The 27,115-nt window shown below is 52.7% G+C and overlaps 1 protein-coding gene across 1 annotated transcript in view; it reads right to left on the reverse strand.

Moving 5' to 3' along the window:
- Window positions 1-25,112, reverse strand: part of DNMT3A (DNA methyltransferase 3 alpha) — a 99,328-nt gene extending 74,216 nt beyond the window's left edge. The window contains exon 1 of the mRNA XM_081156552.1: window positions 24,998-25,112. The gene's annotated coding sequence lies outside the window, so the exon portion shown is untranslated. The remainder of the gene's footprint in view (window positions 1-24,997) is intronic.
- Between the last annotated feature and the right edge of the window lie 2,003 nt (window positions 25,113-27,115).

The following is a 27,115-nucleotide window of genomic DNA, read 5'->3' on the forward strand; positions in this document are numbered from 1 at the left end:
GAACCCACACAGCTGAATTTTAGGGGATTTTCACCCTCCCTGCCTCAGGTGTGGGCCTCATGCCAGTGAAATAACAAAGCCGCAGGCCTCAGCTGGGGGTTGGAGTGCTGCGGGCTTCAACCCTCTGCACTTAGACACAGGAGATGTGGGCCAAACCCCTGCCTCCAGAGCGCCAGCCAGGGCCGGGGAGGGGATTGGCAGGGGGAGGAAAGTGGGAGGCAGGCTGGATCTGAGCCCACCCACACCCTTCCCCTTCCAGTTCCTGTTCTGCTTCCCTGGGCTCCCCCTCCCTCCAGGGCTTCTCCTCCCATCCCCCTCCAGCCAGGCTCCCTGGAAAACCAGGAAGCAGAGAAAGCACAGGCTTGGGTCTCCCTGGGGCACAGCTCCTTCCCCAGGGACAGGCACTTGGCTGGGAGGTGGGTGCCCCAGTCCTGGCTCTGCCCAGGGTGTGGAGGGGGAAGCTGAAGCTGGGGGGGCCTCCTTAGGACCAGGACAGTTAAAACCCAGAGAGGCTGCAGGTGCTCCACGCCCCACAGGTGAGCCCTAGGAAGCCTGAGGTGCAATGCATGCTTCCAAGTTTAGCACAGTGCTGGCTCAGTGAATGTCCACTGCCCCAATCACAGGAGGGGGGAGATGGCGATGGTGAGAGCTCCATGTGTCAGACACTATGCTAAGCACATGACAGGTCTTCCTCCCTTGGGCAGCTACTAGTATTATTACTGTCCCTCATTTACAGATGAATCTGGGCTTGGAAAGGTTAGGATTTGTCCATATTCAGTGTCAAAGCAGAGGCTCGGATCCAGGGCTCTCTCTCTCCAAAGCTCTGAGGGGTCTCCATGACATCTGTCCCCACAACTTACACCACCTACAGAAACAACTCCTGCAAGCCAACTCGAGAACTGGTCCAACCCAGAACTCCACTCCACGAGGCTTCCATCCATTATAAACCAGCAAGTCCCCCTCAAACCCACTCCGTCTGTTAGCACAAACACCCCCAACCACCCCCACATCAAAACCTTCAAAAGGATGTGGAAGCTAAGAGAGGCAGAGTCTGGTGAGAAAACAGAGCCCGGAGTCAGCAGGCTGTGTCCTAGTCCTGACTCAGGTTTCTCTGGCCGTTTCCTCATCCGCAGATTGGACAGTTGCGCTAGATGATCTACAAGACTGTCTTCTACCTCAGCCCAGCCAAACTGCTGGAGGCCCCAAGGGCAAAAGAGAGCTCAAGAGCCCCAGAATGGAATCCAAGGAGACCCAGGCCCAAAGTAAAGAGGCAAATAATGTTGCCCTGAGGCCTAGAAACATCCAGGGAGCTTCTGTAAGAAAACAACACTTTCAGCAAAACTCTGGCTGTCAGTGAGAAGAGAAAGGACGCAGGAGGAAAAGGCAGAAGACAGTAAGGCACTAACCTGACAACAGACACCCTGGAAAGGAAAGGAAAGGAAATGCTTTTCTCTTCCCCTCCCTCCACATGCACCCCAACATCTGAGCTGCATACACTGTTCTCACAGCAAATACAGCTGACATGGGTCAATCTTTAGGTTCCTCTATGTTACTCAATGGAACTTGCCTGTCAGTAAGTGTCCTGCATAATCATCCAGCACCATCTAAAACCATCTAGCACGTGGCCAGGCAGGCCATGCCCTGCACCACTCCAGGGACCCACTGCGGTAGCCAAGGTCCAGGCCTAGGCACAGTACTTCCCACTTGGCCTTTAGAAGCTTCCCTTTTTCCCTGAAGTGTCCCTGCCAAGGGAAGTGACCTGCTCCTGGTCCCACAGTCCAAACACAGAGGCATGCGTCCACCATGACATTTCTTGCAAGGCATGGCCCTGCTGCTCCTCCACACCCACACCAAAGACTACACCCAAACACACCACCAGAGGGAAATCCTTGCCAAGACCCTACCACCAGGAGAAGCAGCTTTTATTTCCTTCCTTATATTTCTAATGTCCACAGTGGCCATGAATAATGTTTATAACAACAACTTAAAAACACTTTTTTAAAGGAATCCCATCATCCTGGTATCACAATGGACATGGTCACCGTCATTACTATTCAATGAGAAATCTGTTGTGGAAAAGGAATTGGGATTTTGAATATACACACCAAATTTCAGGATCTTCTAAATCCAACTTAGTGGAAAGAGTTTTTAAATAAGATGTAAAGTCACAGATTGGGCTGAACAGAGGGGAGACACCACCAGTGACATTTCGGAGTCTGGAAAGCAGACTTGTGACAGGCCAATTTCAGGCGGCACATGGAAACTGATTTACAACAGAGTCCTTAAAAGACACTTGATATGACAGCACCAGGTACCTCCGGGAACAGGGATGAAGAGGATGGATGTGTGAAAACAAAGAGGATGGCATAAAAGAAGCAAAACCCCTAGATCCACCTCCCCCAGAAGTCAGAAGGGTTATTCCATGGAGAGCACAAAACAGAGGGTCTTTGCACAAAGAGTTGACTAGCCAATTGAGAACAAAGGTATTATACCAAAACCAAAGACATGAAGGTTATTATAAATGTGATGTTGTGAGCTACCAGCTACTCCCCCACTGGGGTCCTAGAACACTGGCAGCCAAACCAGTATCTTCTTTTCAGTCTAAGAGGAAAGGCCTAAGGATACAGACACTGACACCAGAACCCAAATGGTGTCCACTTGGCTTGTGTAGGTCAACCAGTGGATCTGCAAGTCAACAAGCCCCACCATCATGCTTGTATATTCCAATCAGCTTTTTAGACCCCTGTTCATAACCTTAAAAGGACAACCAAGGGCAACTAAACATCTAAGGAAAGTCTCTAACTTGGAAGAGAGAGACCAGGACAAATAAACCAAAAAAAACCAAAAACACCCAACACAAAACCAAACACAACTTGGAGGAAACACATTTTATGCACAGAAGCGATACTACATTCATGAAAAAAGAACCTGATGCTACTAAAAAAGAACATTCAGAGAACATAAAAGAACTCTAGAAATAAAAATCATGTTAGCAGAAATACAAAACTCAACAGAAGGAGTATATTAAAAGGAAAAATAAGCCTGGACAGGTAGCTCAGTTGGTTAGAGCGCCAAGGTTGTAGGTTCGATTCCCGTTCAGGACACATACAAGATGCAACAAATGAATGTGTAAATAAATGGAATAATAAACTGATGTCTCTGTCTCTTCCTCTCTCTCTCTCTCTCTCTCTCCCCTCTCTCAAATCAATAAATAATTTTTTTTATCCTAAGAATCCTGAAACACTAATCAGAAAGAATATATGCACCCCGATGTTCATAGCAGCACAATTTACAATAGCTAAGATCTGGAAACAGCCCAAGTGCCCATCAGTAGATGAGTGGATAAAAAAGCTGTGGGACATTTACACCATGGAATACTACGCAGCTATAAAGAAGAAGGCTCTTTTATCCTTTGGGACAGTATGGATGGAGAAAATTATGCTAAGTGAAATAAGCCAGGCAGAGAAAGACAAACATAATATGATCTCACTTATATGTGGAATCTAAAGAACTCAATAAACTGATGAACAGAACAGATTCAATGACATGGAAGCATGGATCAGACTGACGAATGTCAGAGGGATGGAGGAGGGCGGGTGGGTAGAGGAGGGAAGAGTAACCAAAGAATTTACATGCATATATGCACAACCCAAGGACACAGACAATGGTGGGGAGGGGGACTGAAGAGGGGGGTGGGATGGGGTGGAACAGGTCATTGGGGAGATAAAGGGACATTTGTAATATTTAAAATAAATAAATAAAAAACGTGAAGAGACTCTAAAAATAAATAAATATTTATTTATTTATTTAATTATAAAAAAGAAAAATAGAAAATAGCAGAGGATGGAAAAGAGAATTTGAAAACTGGTACAGAGGTTTCCAGATCTGAAAAATAGGAGTTATGAAAGAAAATAAAAAGAGGAGAAAATTACCAATGAAATAACTTGAGAGAATTTCCCCAAACTGAAAGACATGCGTTGCCTGATTGAAAGAGCCCACTGAATGTCCCGCACAATGGATGAAAGCAGATCCCCACCAAGGCACATCCCTGTGAATTCCAGAACACGGCCACACAGAGAGCCCACACATTTCTAGAAAGGGAGGAAACAGCGACATATAAGGGTTCGGGAATCAGAATGGCTTCACATTGCTCAACATTAATATGAAAAGCGAGAAGACAAAGGACCGATACTCTTGAAATTCTGAAAATAATTCTCTAATTAAAACTCTTTATCCAGCCTAATTATTGTTTAAGTGTGAGAGTAGAATAAAGGTATATTCAAACACTCCTTTCTCAGGAAGCATGGAGAGATGTCCTCTAGACATAGGAGAAAAGAAAAGGCACTAAGATGAAAGAGGCAGGTGAAGCCATGGAAGGCCGCTGTTCAGTCTAAGCAGTACCCTCAAGACTCAGGCATGGTCAGTCCCCTCTCCCACTGAACCTCTTTTCAACCTGACAGAACCACAGGTGTCACTCACTGTTCCTACTCTACTACCTGAATTCAGAAACTGAATGGATTTGGATACTGACAGACATCTGTCCTGAATGATGTGCTCCAAGTTGAGGGGTAAACCGAGCAAGAGGAAGACACGACACCCAGAAAAGAGAAACTCCAACCAGACGAAGGGCAAAAGGGATGCAAAGGATGACCACAAAGAAAGTTACAGGACAGCAGCTACAACATGCCACACGTGCAGAGAGCAAGAGAATGGGTAACCAAAAAAATGGCACTGAAACATGTAATACGTGACATGACCGGCCTTGTGAAAGCCATACTGACAGCTATTAGAAGGTGTAGCAGGAATTAGCAAAAGGGACAAAGAAAATAAGGCAGAGGAAAACACAAGGTAATTATTAACTTCAAAACAAAAAGAAAGTTAACTTTTGTAGTACACTATAAGGCTCAGCTGTTGCATTAGCTGATTTAACAAGTACATGTATATACACACACATATGTATGTACGTATGTGGGTGATACTACATAGTATATTAATTTCTTATTTGCTGCTGTTACAAATTAGCACAAAATTAATGGCTTAAAACAACACAAATTTGTTATCTTGCAGCTCTGGAAGTCAGAAGTCCAAAATGGTTCTCATCACTGGGCTAAAATCAAGGTGTTGGCAGGGCTGCATTCTTTTCTGGGGGCTCTGGGGAAAATCTACTTTCTAGAGGCTGCTCACATTCCTTGGCTCATGGCCTCCTTACATCCTCAAAGCCAGCAATGGCCAGTCTTCCTTCTGCTGCATTACTCTGACCCTGTTTCCTTGACTCACATCTCTTTCTCTGACTCTCCTGCCTGTCTTTCACTTCTAAGGACCCTTGTTGATTATGTTAGGCCCACCCAAAAAATCCAGGATAATCTCCCATCTCAAGATCCTTAACTTAATCACATTTGCAAAGTCCCTTTTTCCATGTAAGGCAGTATATCCACAGCTTCAGAGGATTAGGATGTGGCTGTCTTTGGGGGGGCTCTTCTCCTGCCTACAACATGCTTACCTATATATTAATATATGGATAAAACATTTCTGAAGGAATGCTGCTAGGTCACTGTTAATAGTATGCCTGTGAGAACTATGTAGGAGGATGGTTGGAGAGTGGAAAGGGTGGCCATCTATGAGAACTAAATTCTTATTTACTAAACAGGAAATTGATGAAAAATGTCTAAAATGGAAGAGTCAAAAGATAGGCACATTACTCAGAAATGTAAGTATAAAATTGCTAGAAGAAATGGTTAAAAGCGGTTGCCTCTGAGGACAAGGGTGGGAGCAGGCCAGGAACAACTGCATTTGGTGAAGAGGCGTTAGTGCCATTTGACGTCTCAAATTATATGCATGTACTACTGTGAGGAAATAAAAGTGATTTTTTAAAAGAGAGGATGGGGATGAGACTGAGGCCTCCGCCCAATTGCAACCATTGTTTGGGCGTGGCCCCCACCCTCCTCCGTAAGAGTACAGCTCAGGCCCCACCACCTCTGCTGCTCTATGAAACCATCGCACCCTACAGAGTAATCATATCAGCTCCTTACACCCACAGAGCTCCTTCGCAAGCTATAAAAGTTGTACTTCTCTCCCCGCCCCTCCACACCCCCCTCGCAAAATACTTAATTCTTGCAATACGTCATTTCCACCCAGTCCAGACTACGCGCAGCATGGTGCACCTCCCTCACATCCCTCCCAAACTGCACCTGTGCATACCATTGCCTATCCCCTAACCACGACCCTGGCTCACTCGTTAGCCCACCTCAGACCAAAGGCCCACAATTCAACCATCTCCTGTAGCCTCTAGACGGCCCCCTGCCATGTCCCCTCCCACCCTCACCATTACACTGTCCCTAGCGCCATTCCCACCTTCCTCACCAACACCGACACCATCAGCATCCCCCAAGCTCATCACCCCGAGTCTCAACTCCAAGCATACTTCAACCAGCAACAACTAGATTGTCACCTCACAGTCTCACCTCAACAAGGGCCTGCAGAGAAATATCTTCTTCCAGAAACAAAACCATAATTGCCCACAACCTGAATCCTTGCTCCATCAAAAACAGTCCTTGTATTATCACCATAAGAGCTCCTCCCGCCCCATCTCAAGTCTCTATCCAAACTGCTGAAAAATACTTACCATCTCTTAGTGGGTCCTTCTTCTTACCTGAAGTCTACTTTTCTTGCAGTGGACTTTGCTTAAGTCTATCTAGTTACCTTCCCCCCCTTCCCAGGGGGTGTTGTTTGTTTGTGCTGACCCCCCCCCACACACACACACTTCAGTTAGAGGGAGCATGTGACAAGGCAGGGCCAATCAGAGGCCTCCCAGGAAGGCTTTGGCACAGTGGAAAGATGCTAATATCATAGGATGTGAGTCAGGAGCTGCTGGTTGGGGGGGCGGGAGCTCACCTGAGAACAAAGGGTTGAAGACTGAGGGCTGGAACACTCAAGTCATTGTCTGGGCCCCTGGATCTAGCTGTACCTGGAGGCAGGGCATCTGCCAACCTCTCATAATGTGAGTGGGTCTGTGCCTTGCAGATGACAGTCCTGACTCATATGCTAATCTCCAGCCTGTAAATCTTCCCTAGGAGGCCTGGTAAGTGGGTTCAAGTCCTGGCAGTTGTGTGATGATTACTTATCATCTTTGTGACCTGAGGCAAAACTGTGCCTCAGTTTTCTCAGCTGTAAAATGGGGAAAATAGTAACCACTTCACGGGGCTATTGTGAGAATTAAAATGAAGTGCATTAAAAATGCTTACAAGAGAGCCTGACACAGAAAACATACTCCATAAATTTTAACAATTAGTTGTTCCTGACTAATCCAGCCCACGGCTTTCCCTTCGTTTTGAAATCCCGGGAGTGCCGTGAGTGCACGCTGCTCAAACAGGAGTCGCATATATCACGCTCCTGTGACAAGCCGGGTCCTGTGAAGAGCCTTACAATGTCAACATCTCCCTCATCCTCACCTCCAGCCAACCCTCTGTAGTGGGTACGATTTTTATCCCCATTTTCCAGGTGAGAAAAATGAAGTATAGAGAGGTTAACGAAGCTGCCGAAGGACAGTTAGTAAGTGGCAGAGCCAGATATAAAGCCAGATCTGTCCCACCCACAGCCCAGTTTTCTCCTCCATCATGATCTCTTACAATTAGCATGTAACTGCTGTATTAACTTTGGGCACAGATTGGTCAGAAAACAAAATTTCCAGTTAGTCTCCCTTTCCCGGTTAGGTCTGTCTGCCGTGGGGCAGGAGCAGGGGTGGTGATAGGCACACAACCTTATGATCAGTGCCCTGCCCAAGGCAGGAGCCATTCATTCATTATTCATTCACCTGTTTATTGAGCGCCTACCAGGTGCCAGGCACTGTGCTAAGGGACATGCATTGTCCTATTTCACCCTCTAACGATCCTATAAAGTTTATGAAGTTAGGTTCTATTTTTATTTCATAGGAGAAACTAAGGCTTAAAGAGGTTTATTACCTCTCCAACATAGCCCCGGTAGAAAGTCCCAGGGCAGGACGACAAATCCAGGTCTGTCTAACTCCGGAGTTTTTATGCACCTGGCAGCACTCAGTCATGTGTAAGCATGCTGAACACAGACCCCAGATTGTATCTGTGCCCCTGATGTAACACCAGCCACAGATAACAGCCTCATGGCTGAATTTCCTATTTGAGCTTAGGGGCAGGTACAAATGAGTCCTGTGGGTGACAGAAGGTAGGAGAGTATCTGGTACCCACGTTATCCAATCATCTGCCAGGGTGGTGATAAGCTCCAGGCCTGGTGAGCTGGGGGTCAGCAGAAAGTAGAGGGGAGACATCGGGGCCTCCTAGAGAGAGATTTCTACCTGCCACAGCCTCTCTCAGTGACAAGACTGGGGCCGGATAAGGAGGGAGAGGTCTCAGTGCCACCTTCCCACTACTCATTCCCTCACAACACGAGCGAGATGCTCACCACCCTACGGTTACTGACTTTCACCCAAACCACCAGCTGCCCATAGAACACCAAAAGTCACCGGTAACAGGCCAAGGATCCTGCCATCCTATTCCCCACTTTAAAGCCTATGTGTCTCACTCTGGAGTCATAGCAGGATGATGTGTGGCTCTTCCACCACCCTCGAGGCCAGGGCACCACCAGCATGAGTATTTATGGTCACACCAAACCAGAGATGAGTAGAATCAGACGCTTCTGCTCATCCTAATGGTTACCATGACACAGCCCCAAAAGCAGAGAAGGGAAAAAAGGTTTATACCCAAAATAGACACTGTGAGCTGAAGTTGTTCTTGGGAGCCAAAATGAGCCAATACAGCCTTACACAAAGGAGCACGCACTTCTGAGGGTGGCGAGTCAGAAGCCCTGCCATGTGTGCTGCGGCTGTCAGATGGACTTCCCACGCCCTGGGAGTCAGGCGCACAGGGTGGCCAGGCTGGAAGCCCATGTGAGAACCAGCCACGTGGACCCTGATGGGCCTGCTGTCGGGTGCAGACAGCCATGAGCACGGGTCTGACTCCGTCCTTCCCTAGAGGTGGCTCATGGTCTACATCTGCGTGTTTCTCTGCCTTTCCAGCGTTTCTAAAGAATGGCCCACACCTGCCGGCTGCGGAGCCTCTTTACTTACCGGCCCCTTGACCCCTGCATCTGGTCCCCACCCCATCCCATATCTCTGAACCCTCTAGGGGCACTGAATGCTGTAATCCCCAAAGGGGACACCACAATGGTTCCTCTGGAAGATAAGTCATCCGCCAGCCTTTTCAGGATCCCTTACGCCACTGAACCAACAGACCAAAAAAAAAAAAAAGAGAGAGAGAGAGACTTACTCCACTGGCTGGAGTGATTGATCCTAGTTCCCAAGGAGAAACTGTGTGGCTGGGAAGACTGTCTAGAACCCAGGAGATTCTCTCAGGTCCCTCTTAGAGCTTCCATGCCCAAAAGTAAGGGTTAATGGAAAACTACAGAAGCCAAAAAAGGAGGTGGGGGGGTACCACTGAGGATTTAGATCCTTCAAGAATCAAGGTCCGGGTCACCACCAGGTGAAAGCAGCCTGACCTGCTGAAGTCCTAGCTGAGCACAGAGGGAACACAGGATGGGTAATGGGAGAAGGAAGCGGCGACCGAATGTGGCCTTGTGAACAAAAATAGAAATGAGAACTGTAATAGTTTTGTGTATTTTCTATTTACTTGATATATATGTGTACATGGTAATTGTCCTCCTTTTCCTCTTTCTTCCCATTATTTTATATACAAGTTATTGGAACTTAAGCCAATAATTGAGTCTTTGGGTAACAGAATATTCGGTGGGACTGTGACTGAATTTGAGGTTATCCATGTAGACAGAGATTGACATAATTATTGGTGAGACGCCTCATTTGGGGAAAAGTAGTTAAAGTACCCTTCAGTAAGGATAGCTTGTCTCAATAGGTAGAAATAGGGCTACTTTGTTGTTACAGGGGAGTTCAGGTGTGTGTAAAAGGGTGCAATGAAAGCTTTGTAGCCAAAGCAGGAACCTGTGCCAGTATACCTATTCACCCTTCATAGCCTGCTCTGTGAGAACAGATGGGCCCTTCAGATTCCTCCTCTGCAGTGGGTACATGAGACTGGCAGTAGAGGGAACTAGAGAGACACTGAAAGATGTCTCTTTTCTTCAGATCCAGTGTGTTCTCTTGGAGGGGTCCTTCGCTGTATACATCTTGAGGAGCCAGCTCCTGCTGCCTCGGTGGCTTCCCCAGTGCCCAGTCCTGTCCTGTCCCAGCTTCTTCAGTGCCAGGCTCCTGAGCCACACACAGCTTCACCAGTGCCTGGCTCTCCCAGTGTGACAGTCAGCAGCAGGCAGCACTTCACCCAACACTCCCCTTGGGTAGTTTCGTAGCAGTGTGCTCCAGTGACACACTTCCTCATGAACAACTTTCCTTGGGACCCAAAAGGATGGATTTCCAGTGAGTTCCAGAGGACAGGTATCCAGCAAGTTCTGCCAACATGGCACTTTCCTGTCATCCAGGCAGCCATGGCCATGCCCTCTCCATTAAGATCAGGATCTCAGCCCTTGGGGCCTCTTCCTTGGGCACTCCATGGTAACCCTGGGGGTAGTGGCTATTCTCATATATGCCATTTTTACATTCTTTGCAGTTCTTTTCGCTTCTTACTAGCCAATCTCTTATTACACCAATCACCTATTATAGTTAATAGGCCTTTACATTAAACTTTTCCTGTTCAAATCACTATGTGGTTTCCGTCTCCTGAATGCACCCTGACTGATAGTCACCCACAGCTTCAAAGGGCCTTTTTCCATTCTCAAGGTCCTTGAGCTCAATTCAGCATCCTTGCCAGCTAATCACTGACTGCTTCAAGCACTCACTGCACAATCATGCACTGAGTGCCATTGCAGAGCAGGGCACTGGGGTGAAGAGACCCCTGCTTCTGGAAGTTCACAAGCAAGTGGAGTCTCTGGCTCTCTCCCCCATCCAGGACTCCACTTGGCTCCATGCTCTTGGTTCTCTCCCACCCCTGGGGCTTCTCTGCTCTGTCTCCTGGACTGGCTGCGATCTTGCTCCCACGACTACACAGCGGGTGCCCGTCACGCGTTGCACTCTACCTTCAGCTGTACTCTAAGTTCTCCTCTGCTGAGATATCTGGGCTAAATTAGCACAGACCTCCTTCTGCAACCTCCATCTTTAGTTTCTGGGCATCCCCACCTGGACAACTTGCAGTCCCCTAAAATTCTACTCTTCTAGAGCCAGAAGCCTCAGGTCTCCTTGGGCTTCTCTCTACATGGAGGCGGCACCACCCTCCCCTCAGCTGCCAAAGCCCAAAACCCCAGAGAGAAGGTCTCGCCTTCCCCTCAGTCCCCACCCTCCATGGGATGCCTGATCCTCGGGCGTCTATCCTCTCAGCTCCCCAGGCCCTTTGGACCGTAGGTCTAGACCTTGGTTGTTGTTCCGCATTGGTTTCCCTGACCCTGGTGTCTCTACCTGCACCCAAGCCTCTCGGCAAAGATTTCCCACGCAGGGCTTCCTCAACCAAAACCTGTGATGCTGATGAAAATGTTCTAAAATTGACTGTGGTGATGGTTCCACAGCTCTGGGAAAGCACTAGAACCATCATACTGCATACTTTAAATGGATGAATTGTATGGTATGTAAACTGTATTTCAATAAAGCTGTTGTTTTTAAAAAAAGAAAAACAACCTGTGATGCCAATGATGTTCACACACAGTAAAATCTAAACTCTGGTCTGGTCCTACACCCCTATCTATAGATTGCTCAGATCTTGCCCCCCAGCTCTCCCAGCTGACCCCATCATTCCAGGGCCAGTCATTGTCCCCCAGCTTACATCCCCTATGTCTACACTTGTGTCTACACTCACACCATTCTCTCCTCCAGAGGACTCATCCACCCCACTTCTCCCCAATCCCTTAGTAACCCTCCCAACCTCCTCTATCACTTCTCCTCAACCACCCACCCAGGAGTCTTTAATCAGTTTCTCTTGTGCTCATTTAGCTTTTCCTTTGTATATATAGATGTGTCTGTTTCCCCAAAGAGATGAGGTCAGAGTTCATGTCTTGCACCTTGCTGCCCCCCAGAGCTCAGTGCTTCTCCCCCTCCTGCCCCACCTTGTTCCGGGTGACCCTGGAGGCAGAGAGGACTGTGTGAAATCACTCCCAGGCAGCTGCAACATCCCCAGCACAGTGCTGCGGTGCCTAGAGTGACTGCCCACAACCCCCATTCTAGGGGTCGCTTGGCAGAGTTCCCCAAGGCACTGTGCCAATGGAAGGGCTCTGCAGGAGCTCCTAGGCTCCAGCTTCACCTTTCCTGGGCCAGGACGTACACCTGCTGTGGGGTGTGCAGGCCCCACTAACGCCCAGATGCCCCAGCATGAAGGGGGTCGTGAGGGTCCTAGGTCAGGGTGCCAGTGGACCACAGGAAGCAAGGAGGCTGGCCCCCACCCCTCCAGGCCCTTGGGGCCTGAGTCCGTGGCTAGCCTGTGACCGCTCTTGTCCACACATCCATGCATATGCTTTCCCCACCTGCACCTTTTCACCCTCTTGCCTGACCAAGTGACCACTCAGCTGACCCCTCCCAGGCCAGAACTAGGAGGTCCCCAAAGAGTCTTCAGGACTTGGGAGCTGCTGTTCGAGCATAGCCCCTCCCCACCCATGAAAGAAGGAAAGAGTCTGCTGCTAGCAGAATCACCCACTGGTTTTTGGTTGGCTTTTCCTCACCTTCTGCCCCAATGAAAACCAAACCATTTGTGGAGGGTCAGGGAAGGAAGATGAGCCCCAGGGTGCTGGGCAGCACATCCTAGAATCACGAGCCCCTGGCCCAGAGGCCCTGGTACAGTTCATCTATTCCTTTAGGCCTAAGGAGGTTCAGCTGGAACCCACCTCCAACCCTGGCCCTGTGACTCAGAGATGTAGACCTCACTTTCCCAATCTGTGCAATGGGGTACTGGGTCCCTACCTCAGAAGTCTATGTTAAGCTATGAGAGAATCTGAATTGAGTGTTAAGCACAGTGCCTGGTACACTCCATAAATGTTAGTTTTTTAAAAAAGTATTATGTGATTAATCAGGGCAGAAGGCCAGTCAAGTGTCCTTAGGAAACCTAGACTCCGGCTAAGACCACACCCAGGAGTGGCTCTTGCTCACTCCTGGGAACAGCTGCTGTGGCCTCACCCAGAGTCCTCTCTCTTAGCTAATGCCCCAAGTCTCCCCCTGACACTCCAGCCTAAGGCCCCTTGCCACCAGAATGGGTAACCCCTTTCGCAGAGCCCTTAACCTGCCATCATGGCCTTAGGGGCTTCTCAGAGCCACATACACAGACAAACACACACATACAAACACACACAGACAAAGACAGACACAGAGGCACATACAGACACACAAAGACACATAGACACACACCCCGACACACACACACACACACACACACACACACACACACACACACACTCCTCTCCTGCTCAGGGCTCCGGGCTTCAGGAGGATTCCAGGCAGGGCCTCCCCGCACATGCGTCGCACATTTCACCTACAGCACGGGCCAAAGAGGCATTTGGAAACCAGCTTGGGAACCTCATAACCATTCATAACATTGTTCTGAGAGAAAATACAAAACATTGCCCTATAAACAAACATTTGCAACAGGATTCCTCTAAGAGCTAGGAATCGCCTGTGCTAGGAAACTAACAGAGCAAGAAGAGAGAAACCGCATAAACTCAGTTTGCCTTTGCAAAATTAATACCAATTACAAAAACATTTATGTGAACTGCTTACCATTTACACTTAATTACCATGCAGCACAATTATGTATACCATTAAGGGTATGCCAGATTAATTAAACTGTATGTTTCATTTGATTACACCCCCACGCCCTCAGTCCATATATGCCCAACTTCCAGAGGGCTGGCCCTGTGACAGGTATGTGCAAACCAGAGAAAGGTTGGTTTCTACACTCAAGTCGACAGTGGTCCCTCCCACCCCACCCCCAGGCAGACTGCCTGACTCTGTCCCAGGCCTTCTTGCCAACATCACCACCAGAGGAGCCCCTGCTGAGAAGCCACCTTCCCCTAGGCCTCCTCTGGAAGGCAGTGACACTTCAAAGGTCTCCCCATGGGTGTGGCTGCATGCCACGGGGGCAACCATACAGCCCAATAGCCACCACGTGTGCGGGCTCACAGAGGAAGCTGGCCTCACCATCCAGACCAACGTCTCCCCAAGCTCATTTCCCAGACACCTCTAGGGCCCTGCTCCCCTTTCCCCAGCAAACCGAGCCAGCTAGCAGGCAAGGTCCCAGCTGTGGTCTGCCCAGGCCCTGCAGGGTTCAGAGCCTCTTCCTGCCTCTCCCTCTGCTCTCCACACAGCCATGGATAGGCAGCTCTGACCCCCCTAATTCCCATTTAGCTCAGCAGATACTCTTCAAATACACTGGGGTTATCCAGATTTGGGGAATAAGAGAGTCAATGGAACATGACAAATGGACCTTCCAGGGAAAGTGGAACTTACTGACCGAGGGGCCAGGCGGGCCAGAAGCTCAGTGAGAAAGGGGCGTGTGCATATGCGCATGCGCCTCCTGGGTGCCAGGCAGGAAAACGCATGGCTGAACTGTAATCCTCAAACACCTGTGAGGCCAACTGCATAGGATTTTTTTAAACGAGTGACATAAAATATCCAGGTTTAGTGCAAGCAGCAGTGTTTGAAACAAGCAAACAAGCAAAAACACAAGCCTGTGAGATTATCCCCACTTTGCAGATGGCAAAACGGAGGCTAAGAGAAGTTACATGATCTGCCCAAGGTTACAGTTAGGAGGTGGCAGGGTAGAGGGGCCATGCTGCCTCTTGCACCAGTGATGCTGACATGGCTCATGACATTTTTCTAGAAATTCTTTCTCAACTGCCCTTCCTTTGACACTCAAAAGACTCACTTCTCTTTTAGAGAAACAGTTTTGGTTGCTTCTTTTCTGTTTGCTTACTCAAACTGCTGCCCTCCGCTTATCCCCACCTAACTTAGCAGACCTGCTTCTCAATGGAGGGTGGATGTCAATTTGGTAATTCACATACCCATCTCAGAGGGTGACAGGACATACCCCAGGTCGTGCAGCTGGAGGTCTGGGCCTTGCAGCTCATCATTGTGGGGAGCTTCTGAGAAGCACAGGCCCCAGCTTAGGGCCCCAAACATCAGCACCCCTGATACATGTGGAATGAACGCCTGCTTAAGTCACTTCCCTGCTCAAAAATATCCACGTATTATGACCAGTTATGGAACAAAATGTGCCTGTCTTTCTAATCCATCACACTGGCCCCTGCCCCTCCTGGGCCCCCACCTCCAGGCCTGGTGACACAGGCTCTCTCCTTCTGTCAGCTGGCCCAACCAAGGCTCCACCTGGGCAAATTCTAACCACCCTCAAGTGCCCACTCCACTCCCTCCTCCCACGTGAAGCATTCCGGGGTTTATCGAGACTCCCCCCCAACCTGTACCCTCACAGTGAATGGCTTCTCCACCCACACAGCTGGCTGAGCCAGAAACCAAAGGGTTCCCCCTGGCTTCCCTTACCCCCTCCGTTGCCCAGCTGTTCCTACCAGCTCTGCTTCCTAAATGCCTCGCAAAGCACTCCTCCTCCTCGCCCACACTCCTGCTCCCTGATTTCTGCACCAGCCTTCTGCCTGGGCTCCCTGCTCCCATCCTCACCTGTCCAATTTCTCTTCCTTGATGCCTCAGGATGATCTTCCTCAGATATAAATATGGGCATGTTACTCCAAGCCCAACACCTATCAATGGGTAATATCCCAGCTTTCCATGGTCTAGCTCTGGCCCAGCCCTCAAGCCTCACATCTCATCATTCCTCATATGCCATCACTCTGGCCACATCAGGTCAGAATATGCCCTTGACCACCTGGCTAACTGCTCCCCACCCTTCAAGACTCAGCTCAAGCATCACCTCCTTTAGAAAGCCTTTCCTGATCTTCCCTCCCCCTGAATGAGATGTCCCTTCCCCCAGCCCTCGTGATGCCCCAGGCACATGCTGCCAGGGCTCTCTCCATCTACCTATAATGTAACGGTTGCCCTCTCCGGACTCTCACCTCTGCTTTGGGCTCCCTGAGAACCAACTAGTCCCTTTCATCTTTGTAGCCAGTGCCTGGCACATAGTAAGTCTTTAGTAAAAAAAGAGACAAACTTTATTTGTGGGTCTGAAGCAAGGGACCTCCAAAGAGAGAGAACCTGACAGCTGCCAGGCCTGCCAACTTGGGGCCCTGACATCTCACCACCTGAACCCCAGCTCTCTGTGTCTAGGCTGCGTGGAGGATGCTGACAGAAGAAAATGCAGAGGCAACTGCCCAGCCCCACTGGGCCTCCCAGCTGAGCTTCCAGTACCAGGCAGGCCCGCAGGCCACCACCAGTTGGGCTGGGAACCACCAGCCTGCTTGAGGATGGCAACAAGCACCACATTGTTGCTGGTAATAAAACTATTAGGAACCGGTGCTGTGTGCCAGCTGCCAGGCCCGGCTGTGGTCTGGACCCTCCCATGCCTCTAGGTCAGGGGGCAGAGCCAACCCTGCCAGCAGGCCCAGAACCCAGAAGAGAAGCCACTGCTGGCTCTGGGCCCAAAGAGACCAGAGGGCAAGGAGGGAGAGGGCTCAGGGCTTGGGGGACCTGCTGGGTCACCAGTGAGCACAGACTTTAAGAGACTGATGAAGTACATCAAGATTAAAGTTCCAGAGATCAAATGGCCAGGGTTGGGGGACTCGGAGATCAACCAGCCAAATCCTGGCTTTACAGAGGCAGGAACAGAGGCCCTAAGACCCCTAAAGAGTGAGAAAAACCATAGGCAACATTTGTAGGGTCTTATAGTGCACAGGGGCCTCCATGGGGGTCATCACACACAGTCCTGAAAGTCACCCTCATGCAGCCCTGACATGACCCCACTTAAAGAAAAGGAACTCAAGTCTCCTAGCACCTACTACGTGCCGGCAAAGTGCTGGCTGCTTTCCTAACATACTCCATTTGATTCATGTAAGATGTGGATCCTCTTCTTATCTCTGATGGAAAACCTGCAGCTCAAAGATGTTTATGTCTCGAAGTAACTGAGTAGTAGTGGGGCTGAGACACTAATCAAGGCCTGCCTGCCCTGGCGGTCTCTTCTTTGCCCTGCACGCCTGACCCCTACCAGCCTGGGGTTGTCCCCTACCAGCCTGGGGTGGAGGGGAGGTCCACAGAGGGACACAGAGGGCAGCTCTAGCTTGCCTCCATGCTACTGTTCTTTTATTTATCTTCCTGCCTTATTCCAGGGCAGAACAGGGCAGGGTCAAAGAATTATAAACCCTTCCTCATGTCCTATTCAACAGGGGCAGCCTCAGAGGGGAAAGCAAGCTCCAAGAGAGTACTCAAGGGTAGAGGCTGGGGTTGGGGGAGGGAACTGTGGAAGGGGGAGATGGGTGCTGTTGCCAAGCAACAGGCAGAGGGATTCCTATCTGTCCCTCCTCACCTCTCCACCCTGTCACCTGGGTCACTGCCACCTGCTCATGGCCTTCAGATCACAGAGCTGGGTACAGCTTGAGCCCACACGCCCGACAAGTTCCCCAGGCATCCCTTCCACTCCCTGGTGGGGCCCCCTGAAACACCACTTGGCCCTCTATGCGTCACCCTATGCTCCATACCTGGCTCAGGCCCTAGCCATACCTCCAGTTCCCAGGGAACCATAGATTGAAGCCCTTTGGGAAGATCCTCGATGATCTGTTTCCCATCCTGAGTCAGAACTGAGAGTTTCAAATCACAGTCCTATAAAACTAACTTGGTCCACTGCCCCTGGTATACCTGGGTATAGCCGGCTGCCTGTTTGCCACTCTCGCCCCGGCCCCTCCAAGCACAGGCCTTTGCTTGGAGGCCTCAGTGTCTGCAATATTCTTCCCTGCAACCTTCCCAGAGAAGAGGAGTTCCTGAGTAGCCCTACCCTTTGCTGTCAGTCTCCAAGCCAGTTTCTTATCCATCATAAAAAGAGCCCATCCTTCCAGGCCTAGGGTGACTCAAATTTTTTTCATGTTCTTATCCAGAAGCTTTAAAAAGTGTGGTTTTATTTTAGTTGTCATGAACAAAGTAGCATGTGTGCATTTGCATTTTTTCAAAGGTACAAAGTACATAAAGTGTATAAAGTAAAAAGGCAGTCTTTGCTGACAGGTTTGCTGTGACTTTTTCTATGCATGTACAGCCTATAAATGTGTACATTTGTATATATTTTTTAGAAATTTTACAAAAACAAAATTATAATCCCATATGATGGACATCTACATGTCAGAATAGACATGCTTACTACCCCATTTCAAAGGCTTTGGGGACTCTAAACATCCCCCTTTATCCATAAATTTATTTCTCCTTTCAGAATCTATAATAATAATCACACAGCACCATTCCTTCAAGAGGCCCTCTCCCAACAGTCTCCACTTGCTGGAGCGTTGGAGGATCCCCCGCCCCCCGAGCATCCTCACCTGCTCCTCCCTGGATCCTCCGGGGAACCTCTAAGGGGACGCTTGTTCCCAGGTCCCCCAGATCCCCAGCCTCCCACTGCAAGACATTCACTATGACTCAGCCCACATGCAACCCACAGTTCAGTAAACCACAGATCTGACCCCACCATCCCATAATGTACCCTCTAAGCATCTGTTAACCTTTTCAAGTAAGGACCACTGGAACACTGGGATCTAGCTGATCTATTAGGTCTAGAACATCTTCTGCACCGACCCCCAGATTCACCCACATAGTAACACAGCAGGAAGAGCACCAGGCTCAGAGTCAGGACACCCAAGTCCCAGCCCTCTGGTTACTAGCTGTTTCAGATAGTCCTTTGTCCCCTCTGAGCACCCGGACAGGACAGCTAACAACGGGCTCAGAATTGAAAATGACCTTGACATTTGAAACAGAAACACAGAGGGAAGATCAATAGGGATGACAAGGAGCAGGGCCATGACCGCACAGAGAAAATAGGAACCTGGTTATAGATACAAATAAGGCTGGGAAGCTGTAAGGGTCAGAGGGCAGCACAGCAGGATGGGAGTGGGCAATGCTCAGTTACAGCTGAAAAAAATTCCACTCCCCACTGGGATTTGGCTAGGAAAGCCCCAGGCTCTGCACCTCCTCCCCCTGTCGCTGTCCTCCAGACAGGTCTGCGATGTGTCCAGCAAGGGAGATGTGGCCTGGCGGGCCCTGACCACTGGCTGTCCTTGTTCCGGGCTGCCAGGCACCTGGGGGCACAGCTGCCAGGCGGGGGCACATCCCCTCCGAGTTGGGGGCTCAGTTCTGTTGCATGTAAAAGAGGGAGAGGGAGAGCAGGGCAGAGTCAGGTTCTGCACCCCCATCACAGCCCCTTGCGAGAATGTTCTGGAAGCTGGGGCACCTCAGCCTGGGGAGGGGATGTAAAGTGGGACGACACAGAGACCTCTGGGAGACCAGGTAAGGGACCCTCCCCCCACCCCCTATTCCCACCATAATGCCATCACTGGCACACAGACCTGACCCTAGCTGGTGCTCCCCTTAATGGCCACAACCCCTGGGGTTGGTGAAATTTAAACCCTGCTCTGTTTCTCTCCAAGTCTGAGCTTTTAAGTTCAGAATATAAAGGAATCATCAAGATCCTATACCAAATGAGCTCACTGGACCCTTTCCCTCTCTCCCTTTCCTCCTTCTGTCCTGTCCCCACCCTATCCCCCAAAGTAACAAGCATAGCCATTCAGAGTGATTCTCCGATGGCCACACAGGCGTTGCAGAGCACAGGGGCCCACTCTCCCCCAATCAACACGGGGCCTCAGCCTGGCCCCTAGCACACCTGAGGCCCTGTTCTGTCTCTCTAGTGGCTCCCCCACACTTCAGTCACCTCATCTCCGACTACTTGGCTTCCTCCTCTCAGTCTGGAAGCCCTATCTCTGCATGTTAAAGCCTATTTTACATGCCACCTCCTCAAAGAAGTCCCCCCAGTTGGTTGTGACTTGTCATTTGAGCACTTTATTTCTTCCTGTCCTGTGACCTTAGTCTGCGGTCATTAGTTGGGCACACCTTAAACTCACTCTGTGCCCTTAAAGCCTAGCACATGGCCTTGCCCACAGGAAATGCTCAGTAAGTCTCTGGAAGCAAATATACTGCGCTCAGAACAGAATCATAATAAAGAGCCGAAACTGCACTGTGAGGGATTTAAGGTGGATACAAAGACAACCTGTTGACAATGCAACTTGTTAAATTCTGGAACAGACTGCTAAGTGGCGCTGAAGAGCAGCCCACCTCGGAAGATTTTTCAATCAGAAACAGCACTTTCGTCATCCGTCCAAGATTTTGCAAAAGAGGCAGGAAGGTGGACAAGACTTCTCAGGGCACTTCCTGCAGTGCCGGTCCACGTAAGCTGCCCATATGACGAAAGTAATCACAGCTGGCTAACAGTGGGCACATTATCTCTTTTAATCCTCACAACCACCTGAGCACAGCCTGGTTTTACTCCCCTGTACAGGTGAGGAAGCTGAGGCTCAGAAAGATTAAGTCAGCTGCCCCAGATCCCACAGCTAGGAAGTGTCAGGACGCAGCTCCTTCTGACTCCGTGGCCCTCACTGAAACAGACTTGACTCCATGGCCTTGAAACAGACTTACGTCTAAGCAAGTTGTATCTATCCCCACATAGCTGCACACAGTGTATACAGAAAGATGTGTACACAAAAATATGCACAGAGGACCACATGCACCACACCCTGTCCTGCCCACACACTTAGCCAAATGGAGGCAGGCCTGGACACACTCACATCCCTGATACTGCATGGATCTCAGGTTTTGTAGCTTTTTTGGGGGGGGGATAGTCAAGGAGAGAAATGCTGAAAACGAACCCTCAGGATTTGAGTGGAGAGGAATCTGGCACCCTTAGTTTACTACGAAAGCCCTGTGCAGGAGCAGCAAAGCACACAGGCCCACGGAAACACCCGGCCTCAAAGGGCAAGCAGGTTCCTGACAGGCTCCAGTGTGTATTACATACTCAAATGTAAGCAGAATAGATTCCCACAGGCCGTGCCTTGGCCCTAACTGTTGCCTGTTCCCAAGCTAGAGACCAGAGACACACTTACTATCAGTGGGGCATGGAGTGGGTAATGGGGACATGGGCACCAAGTCAGGGACCCCAGCCCACACAAGGAGAAGGCAGCAGGAAGTGCAGAGGGAGAGGAGCATGTGACAGGCACACAACTGGCCTTCTGGCCTCAAGCTCAGGGTAGCACTTTCAACTCTGGGAGAAAAGGGGCCCGGCCCCATGCGCAAACAGCCCCCAACCCAGCTCCAAGTATTCTCAGGGCTCAAAGTTCTCTTTCAACCCTAAATTCAAAGGCTTGGATTTTAATGGTAACATTTCAGGCCCAAGGATGGGGCAGAGGGTGGTCTACTTTCACCCCCATTAGACTGCTCTCAGAGTTCTCTTTCTATTTGGTTTCCCCAAAAAGGAGCTTTGAGGGAGTCTGGGCTCTTGCTGGGAAAGAACTTGGGTGTTATGGGGAAGCTTGAGCCTAAGGAACTAACCTAAAAGCAGGTGATGGCCATTCGGGGACAGCAGAGCAACAGCAAGCAGAAGAAGAGCATGGCCACCAAATCCTCTGCCACTAGAGACAGGACAGGGACAAAGCACACAGGTGTGCAGCAAGCTTCCTCACCATTCAGCAGACATCCATGGTGGCCCCATGAAATGTCCAGTGGGGGAACCCAGAGGTAGCTGAGGCAAGGTCCATGGTCCCATGGACACCACAAACTGATAGGAGAGAAAACAAACATGCATAGCAGCAGCTCAGGAGAGCTGTGCAGAGCACAGTCTAAGTTCCCTAGAGGGTAGGCCTCGCTCCCTTCTTCTCGGCCAGATCACCCTGGGCAAGTATTTTCCAGCTTGTCCTGTCTTCCTTGCAGGCTTTTACAGAAGACAATGGCACTGATGTGTGACTATGATAGTAAAACATCCATAAGGGATTCAAGTGCTTACTCTAAACTGAACCTGGGGAAGAAACCTCAGGAATTATGCATACACAGGATGACAGAACCTGGGGAAGAAACCTCAGGAATTATGCATACACAGAATGACAAGTAAACCTACACAAGGACACATACATGTGAAGGCTTAATCAGAAGCTGAACTTTTACACCCTCTGTAGAGTCAGATGTGGCAACCTGTCTCCTGCAGGGTCCCCACCCCTCACACCACCTCTGCTTTCAAAGGTCCATCCCCCAGGGAGGGGGGCAGCTCTCTCTCAGACCTCCTCTCCTTGGGAGACTTTCCTGATTACTGCTGTGTGGTGGGGAAAAAAAGACCACCCCTTCCCCATTCCTGGGCTGGAAATTCTACCATGAACCATACAGTTTAAAAGCTGGAATGGACCTTCAAGCTCCAGTCCAACTCCCATCCCACAGAGGAATCTTGTCCACAGACACCCTGACAGATGGTCAATCGGTCATCCTCTCCTATGCTTCTCCAGTGCTTGGGGAGCAGTCCTTGCACTGTGCACTCACTCCTTGAATCTAGAAGGAATTCACTTTTTCTAAGGTCGGCCTCCTATTTACAGGCCCACGTGCCTGGGAAGGAGAGCAAAGAGAGCCTCAGTCCACCTGAGCCTGGAGCTCTGCCTTTGATGAGCTGAAGACAAGCACCCAGAAACTGGACAAGAGGCTAGAGAGGGAGCCAGGGCTCAGAAAAGTGAGGCCTGGAAGGGAAGCAGGCAGGTGCCAGACCCGCTGTGCAAGTTTGCCTGGGGCCCCTGCCTGGGTGCAGCACATGTGCACACATGCACACACATGCACACAGACTCACACTTCCACAGAGCTGCCTGTCAATCAACCCAGCCAGGGTCTCCGTGTGACCTGGAGGTACAGGGGGACCACCTTGCCCCAGAAACCTAGCAGGAACTCTGACAACCGAAGCTTCCAAGCCCAGGCAGTTCCAGCAAACCACCAGGAACTGCCTCTGCCAACAGAGGGGACAGCCCAAAGAGGGTCCGCCTGACAGCTGGGTTCCCCGAATCCCACAGGCCAGTCCTCACACTCCAGCAACGCTCAAGGAGAAAAGCTTCCCCGGCTGCAGCTGTCACATCTGCCGGGGAGGGAGGAGGCACAGCGGCGCAGCACCTGATCCCAGGATCCCTTCGCAGGGGCCAGCGCGGGAGGCCAGTCCAGCCGCTGGCAGCCCGGGGTGAAACATGAAGACTCAACAGTCCCCCAGGGATGCTGGTGGCAGTCTCTGGGCACAGCAGTGAGGGGCAAGCTGGGTCACAGGGCAGAGGGCGCTTCTCAGGCAGGCTCCTGTCCCCGCCGGCCTGGGAGGGGGCGAATTGTGTGGTTCTGGGCCCGGCCCTCCCTCCGGCCCGACGCAGCCCAGGCTGCCCAGCTGGGTGCGGGACGCCATCTTGGGTCAAGGTGCAGCCACAGGGGGCTCCCCTCGGGGGCTGGGGGAGGGGGCCCCTGAGAACCGGCGGGCCCCCGCACCCCACCCAAGGCGCCAACACCTACTCAGCTGGCTTTGCAGTGCAGAGAGGAGGCGGAAGGACGGAGGGGACGAAGAGAAAAGGGGGAAAGCAGAGGTGGGGTGGGAAGGGAGTGGGTTCCCCCAAGAAGGGAGGCTCCAGGAAAGCAAAGCGAAGTTTGGCAGCCGGAGGGCGGCGGGCCCCAGCGACGGGGGACTGGGGGAGGCCGGGGGCGGGCCCTGGACCCACGCCAGCCCGGTCCGCGCCGAGGGGGAGGGAGGTCCGGGCGGCCTGGGGGAGGGGAGCCGGGGTGAGGGCGGGACACGGACCGGGGCGCCCGCGGCTCCGAAGCTCCGGGACTCCCGGGGCGCAGGGACTTGGGCCCGAAGACCCCGATCTGCAGCCTCGGCGAGGCCTCGTCCTTCACTGTGCAGATGCTAAATTTCAAGGACACGTCTGCACCGGCCCAGCGGGGGTGCGTGTGTCCGCGTGAGTGTTAAGTGTGTGCGGAGGGGGTGTTTCTGCTGCAGGGGGCGGCCCAGGACGCCCCCACCCGCGAGCCTCCCGGCCCGCCCCTCAGCCCCCACCCGCCCGTTTTCCGGCCCCCGCGGCCCGGGCTCGGGATATTCGCCCGCCCCCGCCCCGCCCCCACACTGCGGCGCCGCCGCCACAGCCGCCGCCGCCGCCGCCGCCCGGCTCCCACGGCCCGCGGCGGGGGCAGGGAGGAGCCAGGCACGACGTGCCCCCCCCGCCCCGCGCACTGCCCTGCCTTCGGCGGGGAGGTGTGCCCCCCAAGTGCCACTCTCCCCACCCCCGTCGCCCCTCCCAGATCCACTGGCACCCCGCACCCCCAGCCACAGGTGGCCGAAGGAGGATCGCTGCGCAATGTTCCCCGGCCCGGCCCCCCGATTACCCCTCGGACCGCCCCCGGGGGCCTCGCGTGTCCCCCGCCCTGCCGGGCCGTGGAGGACCGGGAACCGGGGGGAGGGGAGGGTCGAGGCTGCCATTTTCTTTTGCGGCGTTGCCTGCGCGGGGCCAGGCCCCCGCCACCTTCCTCTGCTCCCTGCGGGCCGCGGCGGGAGCCGATTATTCCGGGTCGGGGTCCGCGCCCTCCAGTGCTCCGGCCGCAGGCCCCAGGCGGGGCTCCAGGGCGGGGACAGGGCCGGAAGGCGGGGGTGGCCGGTCCGGAGACCCTGCGGCAGCGCAAAGCCCGGCACCGCGGCAGCGGCCAACGTAGGAGGGGGGCCCCCCCGCGGCATTGTATAGACTTGAACTTGAGCCCGGAGCGGGGCGGGGGCGGGGAGGGGGCTCCGCGCAGGGAGCAGGCGGGACAGGAGGGGGCGCCTGCCGAGCCCACAGTGACATAAACAAACCCTCAAATGCCCCGCGCCGCCCCGGCCAACCCAGCCCGCCGTCTCCGCCCGCAGCCCTGGCCCCGCGAGCGCACGGCGCCGAGTTGCAGGGGTCTGGGAGCGTGCTCCGAGCCGGGCACTGCCCGCCACCGTGCCCCCCGCCCGGCCTCCCCTCCTCCTCGCCCGCCTCCGGGCCGTCCGCCGGGACCGCCAGTAGCAGCGCTCATTACCGTGTGGCCGGTGGGGTCGGGCCGGCCCGGCTGCGCGCCCTGGTGTCGCGGCGCCGAGTCCCGGCTCGCCTCTGGTCTCGACGCCGCCGCCCGCGCGCCCTCCCTCCCTCCCTCCGCTCGCTGTCGCGCTCCCTCTCTCCGCCTCCTCCGCCGGGTCCCCCCCTCCCACCCCTTCTCTCCGCCTTCCTCCTTCCCTCCCTCCGGCCGCCCGCGGGCCCAGGCCTCCGCCCGCTGCTCGCCCCCCGCGGCCGAGCTGGCCCGGGCCCCGGCGCTGCGGAGCCGGGCCGGGAGGCAGCGCCGACTGGGGGGCCCCGGGGCGCCTCGGCGCGAGCGGCCTGGGCGCGCGGCCGGTCCTAGCGCCCTCGGTCCGACTTCCCGGCCTCAGCCGCTGCGCTGGGGATCCCCGCACTCTGATAGACCGAGGGCTGGACCCCGCAGCACCCCGACCCTGCGCTGGGCCTGGGCATCACGCCTCGGCCGCGCTCCGGCCACTCCACCGGGGGGCCCTTGCTGCAGCTCCCTCACCACCACCACCCGCGGGGTGCTCGGCTACCTGGCGCTGCCTCTGCGCTGGGTCCCCGCATCCAGCACTGGCCGCAGGGACAGCGGCCCCTCCTCTCCCCGGCCGGTGTCAAGTGCCTCCCTCCCCGGCAGCCCGCGAAGCCCCCGGCGGCCTTCGCCCTGCAGTTCTCCCGACCTCCACCAGAGCCCACTGCACTCTGCCTGCCTCAGCACTGGGGCTGGGGACAGCAGCGCCGGCCCATCGGCCCCACAATCCCCACCCCACCCGCCACCCCCTCCAGGTGCGGCGGCCCAGTGGAGGCCGCCCACTCAACAGGGCCAAGGTCAGGGCACCAGGCCCATCCAGGCCGTCCTGGAGGCTTGAGGGCCTCTATAGGATGAGCCCCCTTGAAGGGAGTGAGCTCCCTGTACCTTGAGGTGTCCAAGTAGTTCCCTCAGTTGGGCAGTGGAAGACTGGAAGAGTTCATGGAGTTGGAGGTTGAACTAAATGACATTGAAGATCCCTTCCAGCTCTAAGATTCTCTGCACACTTACACTCAACCTCACACTTACCCCTTTGTCATGGGGGTTGTTTTTATTTCTCTTAGAGTTCTCAAACTCCAGGTTTCTGATTTGGGGCATCTCTGTCCACTTCCAACGGCACAGCCACCCTCTGATCATCACTCTCCCAAGTGCCACCTTTGGGGCTTGGTGCTGGGCCCCCTTGACCCCCAGCCTGGCTCCCTGCTTCTGCTTTCATCTCCACCAGCCATTTCCCCCTGTGCACCCCCATTCCACCCAGCGCTTCAGCTACGTGGAAGTGCCCTGAGCCCCCTAACCCAGGACATGGTGTGTCCCTTCCCCAGGCACCCACCACCAGACTTGTGGGCAGGGAAAACTGAAGAGGGTATCTAGGCCATCACCACTGAAAAGAGTGCTTTTTCTTTTGCCCCCACCAGCCTCACCCCTTCGAGGGTCACAGGAACAGAGTTACCGAACTCTTTGGGACACAGAGCTGACCTTTCATCCAAGAGGTTTTCCTTCTGGAAGCCCTCTGATGCTCCCAGGTCCTTTATTCTGCTCCACTTCCCGAACCTCAAGGTCAGAGGCCACTCTCCACACAATTTTCTGGCCTTTTTCAGTGTCACCTTCACTCAAGTAGTCACCCTATGCCACTGATGATAAGCCCTGCTATCTATGGTCTCCATCTGGCTAGTTCCAGAGATTCATGATGTTCCTTCCATGAGGACAGGGACCTCATCTGTCATCTCTATAGCCCAGCACTCAGCACATAGTAGGCTCTCAATAAACCTTGGTTAAAGGAATATGTGCATTGCAGGCCCCTTGCCATCTTGCTTTTGACATCAAGATGGGCATCCACAAACACTAAAGCTTGGCTAAGGCGACGACCATGTTTAGAAAGATGGCTGCCATTCCTCTCCCTTCCTCAAGGGCTAATATAATACTGCCTCCAAATAGCAGCGACTGTTTACTGAGTATCTCTGTGTGCCAGACACCAGAGTTGGCGTTTCCCCCTTAGTCCTTACCAACCCTGTGAGGTAGTTTATATTACCCTCACTCTACAGATGAAGAAACTGAGGCTTAGTCAAAGCCACA

This window comes from Miniopterus schreibersii, assembly GCF_964146895.1.
Source record: "Miniopterus schreibersii genome assembly, chromosome: 13".
In the NCBI taxonomy this organism is placed as follows: Eukaryota; Metazoa; Chordata; class Mammalia; order Chiroptera; family Miniopteridae; genus Miniopterus; species Miniopterus schreibersii.